The sequence below is a fragment of the Arachis ipaensis genome, chromosome B5, assembly GCF_059453495.1.
Source record: "Arachis ipaensis isolate K30076 ecotype BB chromosome B5, ASM5945349v1, whole genome shotgun sequence".
Lineage (NCBI taxonomy): Eukaryota > Viridiplantae > Streptophyta > Magnoliopsida > Fabales > Fabaceae > Arachis > Arachis ipaensis.
Window position 1 is genome coordinate 22105344 of NC_142440.1, and position 4737 is coordinate 22110080.

At 34.6% G+C, this 4737-nt stretch overlaps 1 long non-coding RNA gene across 1 annotated transcript; it reads right to left on the reverse strand.

Annotated features, from left to right (window-relative positions):
* Nucleotides 1-2949: 2949 nt before the first annotated feature.
* LOC148563575 (uncharacterized) lies at nucleotides 2950-4737 on the reverse strand. The gene is made up of 2 exons (XR_015883719.1): nucleotides 3595-4737; nucleotides 2950-3292 (listed from the first exon to the last, which is right to left on the reverse strand). It is a non-coding gene; the product is annotated as an uncharacterized LOC148563575 (long non-coding RNA).

A 4737-nucleotide genomic window follows, 5' to 3' on the forward strand; every position in this document is an offset into this window, starting at 1 on the left:
AAAGAGGAATGCCTATAGTTGATTATTATGTTTGGCATACTTTGGCTAGCAAGGGCCTTTCTGTAAGAAAAGAATGAGGCTTGTAGTGGGTATGCTAACTAGAAATCGTATGTAATTATCGGATGTTGTCGAGAGCGGGTGTGTAACCGACAAATGAGCTTATGACCTGCACTAGGACTAGACATGCATGATCCTTATGTGAACATCATTATCTGTTGTTCATTTTCTATGTTTATGTTCTGCTTTTTGTATTTTTCTGTTTGTACTTTGTTTTTTGTTTTCTCTATGTACTGTATGTTTATGATTCTTGAAATATTTCACTGTCTGGTGATAAGGACAAAAGCAATTAACTCGACTAATTAACCTGAGCTTACTAAGAACTCTCCAGTTCTTACTCCTTCAGATAGAGACGGGCGTCCTGTTTTACGAGGTTGATCAGCCCTACATATACGAGGACCCAGTGTTTCATAGCTACTACATATTAACCGCAGACCCTCGGATACGACCAGTGACGAATCCAGGAAATTATGATAGGGGGCAAAATATATATAACATTATAATAATTTTTATAATAAAAATATTACGTTTACATAAAAAATTAGCTATCAAATTATCTATTATAAATTTGTGTATAAATACATATATCATTTAACTTATTTTTAATATGTATTTTGTATTTCAAAATTTATATTTTAATATTTATTCTATACAAGTGATTATTTTATGTATACGTAGCATAATTGTTGTTATAATTATATTTTGTTATTGTAAAATATGATTAGATTTCAAAATATCTAATTACAAATTAAAATACCAAAATAGTAATTTAAATAATAACATATAATTTAAAATTTAATTTTTTTATATTTCATATTTTGAAACCTTGACAATATAATTAAAATGTCTTTTTTTTGTATATGTCGTTAAACAATCATTTAAAACTCAACTTTCATACAAATTAACTCTTGATATTATTCATAGTTGAAAAAGTTCATTCAATTAGTGTAGTTATTATGAAAAAAACTAAAGCTAATTTTAAAAGAAGAAGCACAAATGGATAGATAATATTCTTTCGAGTCGATCTTTAAGAAAGAACACCAATCTTATTTAAATTTGAAAATTGATCATTATAATGGACATCTAATATGAAGTTTTTAAATTGGCTACCAAGTGTCGAAAGTTGAATAAAAAATTATTGTGGGGTCAAATTTAATAATTTAGTGGGGAAAAATAAATATTATTATTATATACTACTCAATAAAATTCCAAATTGTAGTGGGGGCGCTTGCCCCCACACCCACATAAGTGGATCCGTCCCTGGATACAACTATACGTACTATGTGACCATCCCTTTCAGCACTCGTTAGTTAGTCCTTCCTTTGATCCTAATGCTCTTTACGAGTTTTTGTTATCATGGCTTTATCCCGACGCACCAGAATATCCATTTCCTAATGGACCCGGACATCCTCACCCAGCACAGCCAGTGAACCAGGCGGCACCTGAGCCTGCAGAGTTTGCTGAGCCAATACTAGTTAATGACTATATTTCTGCCATTTCTCCATAGTGGGATTTCTCTCCAGAGCCCATAGTTCCAGATGCACAACCCGACAACCAGCCAGGACTTTCCAGAAAAGCAGTTGCTCCAATATATGCGAACAGATATGTACTCACCATCAGTCGTATGAGTAGTGATAGCAGTGCTACTACTGGTAATATTATGGTGATCCCAGATGACGACGATGAAGAGAATCCGGAGATGGATTTTGATTAGGAGTCACCATCGTCGGGTAGTGATCAGCCAGTGGGTGAGCCCAATGGTGACACTCCAGCATAGCACTGATTTTTGTATAGACTCTCGTTTGTGTTAGAACACCAGAGAAACTAGGAGCTTTAGTGTTGCTAGGCTAGCTTGGACGCCAACTTAGAGGCTTTTTATATGCGCCAGACCCTGTAGTGTCGTGTATTATATATGTAAATATTTTTTAGTAGAGGTTGAAAAAGGGTGTACACTGACTAGTTCCTTTGTATAACGTTACTTATGATGTATATGATGTATATTATCAATTTGGATATTAGTTACTTCTATTCCCTTATATTTCTGTTCATATATGCTCGGTTATTTATTCTTGTAAATGTTTTAAAAAAATTTACCCATAAAGATAGTAACGTTCTAACAAGGTAATAGGCTCATATAATAAATATTAACTATAAATTAAGAAAGTAAGTTGGTGACCCTCGGCTTCTTGTATGATCATGACGTATTAGAAGTTGGGTCGTTACATGATGTCTCTAGTGGCTTTAAGGTAGTGTTTATTTTGAAGTATTGGGACGGGGATTGGGAGACTGGGATTCAGTATCATATTTATTGGTCTAGAGACTGGTATTAAAATTTCAGTCTCTATCCCCAAATTTTCAGTATTTCAGTACCTCCAAAAAGTGAGGATATAGAGGACTGAAATTTTTTGAAATAGAGACTAAAACTTTAATAACATTTTATATTTAAAATATCTCCATTTCAATGATTTCAATTTTACTCTTTGTGTAAATTAAATTAGAGCTTCATTCTTATTTCAATCTCTGTCTCTTATTTTACACTAAATACAATATTAAGATTTATTTCAGCTTCTATATCTTAGTTTCTGTCTCTTAGTCCTAATCTCAATCTCTCAATATCTCCGTCTGTGTCCCTTTTCCAAACCCTATCTAAGGCTGCGTTTGGTTGATGTCTTGAAATAATAAAGACATAGACACAAATACACATGAGTACATAGACATAAAAGACACTTAATTTTTCATCTTGTTTGGTAACTTAGACACAACAGAATATACAACTCAAAATTTTACTAAAATATCAATTTTATCCCCATCATTCTTCTCTATCACTATTTTTGTCCAATCCCTTCTTCAGAGTTATCATCAATATCAATACCACTATAATCTTCAACCAAATACAAAAGCAACAATATGCCAATCTAAATTAAATTTAATAAAATCAACAAAAATTTTAATTTGTTGCATATCTATAGAGTAAAATACACAGATAATTTTTTTTAATAAAGGGATAATAGAAGAGGAAAAGATTTCTTTCTGAAAAAGATGAACGACGTTGGTAGAGAGAGGATGTGGAGGGAAGCGCCGACGAAGCTTGAAGCCGCCGGCGAATCTGAATGACGATGGATCTGGACTCCCGTAGCCCGAACCCTTCGAGAGAGAAGGAGGAGCAGAAGCAGCGGTTCTTGATGGATGAGCAATGGCAATCGACAGCAAAAAAAAATGAACGCATAACATTCATCTACATAATAAAATTAATTACAAAATCAGAACATTCATCTCCATAATCCTATAACAAAACAAGATTTACAATATATATTCTGAAAAAATTTAAAAAATAAAAATAAAGAAGCACAAGAAGATAGAAACAAAACAATGGTAGTATAATGATACTCACATTAACATTAATCAAATTACAACAAATTTAGTATCAAAATTTAACAGTCAAACTAGACTCAAATAACCAAATCTGTGTTCAAATATTATTATCTAAAAAAGAAAAAATCCTTGAGCTAAAGTTGAAATAGATAGAACAATGGGCACCTGCAGCACCCACATTGACGGCGAGTCCGAAACGGTGAGGGAGGGGCGATGCGGGGAGACCCGTGACAAGGAGGGAAGGAGGCACGGCGAGATGCAGAAGCGCAAAGGCAAGAGGCAGAAGAGAGACAACACAATGGTGAGATGAGAGGTTGAGTCGGCGGAGTTCCAAGTGAGGGATGCGGCTAGCAATGGCGGCAAGGAGATTGAGGAAGGCTGGAGGCGAGACAGTGGTCTGACTTCTAAGAGAGAGAAGAAGAAGAAAAAAAAGAAGAAGAAGAAAGAAAGAAGAAGATCTGGAAAGAAGAAGGGGGTTGAGGCACTGACGGAGGAGAAGAGAATGGTCAAATGGTTTGAATAAATCTGAAATTTTCAAAAAAACTAAGGATAAATTTGTCCAAAATTTTAGTTTAATTTGTGTCTTAGGATGAAAATTCGTGTCTCATAATTTGAGACAGACACAAAATATACTTATTTTATGTATTCTTGTGTGTAAGAGTGTCTCTCTCTTTTTTGTGTCTCAAAAAACAAACAACAAATATGTACTCCCGTGTCTATGTTTTTGATGAACAGAAACACTAAACAAACACTACATAAGGGATAGATAGCTAAGGTCCGTAAGATTCATTAACAAATTTGAACCGGGTACATGACAAAGTTGGAATTAAATGAATTATAGTTTGACTCAAATAGACATGGTAATTGAACTAATGTCTCACGGTGAAATTTTTGAATCATCAAAAAATAGTAAATAGTAATTAACAACTTAAACAGTGGCAAATAATTGGAGACAAAATTATAAATTTCCAATATCCTAACTCAGTAAGATTAGACAGCTTGGGAGCACGATTGTATCAAAAAGAAGAAATTTTCGAAAATGCAATGCTTGAAAGTGTGCTAGTGGGAAGCCTCAGTGATGAGCTAAGGTTCCATATGTTGTTGGTGGCTAAGTGGCGTAAGGCAGTAGGTTGCGATTTCCAGTGTGCAGTTGTTGCTGGAACTCGTGCCCGAGCAGTCCCGTTTGGGTTGAAGGGTTGCATTCTTGAAAGGAGCAGAGGAGGCGAACGGACAGTGGTTCAATAGGTTCACAATTGGGGAGAAGAGAAATGTGGGTCGATGGGCGAGAGAAGAAGAGGGGCTACATAG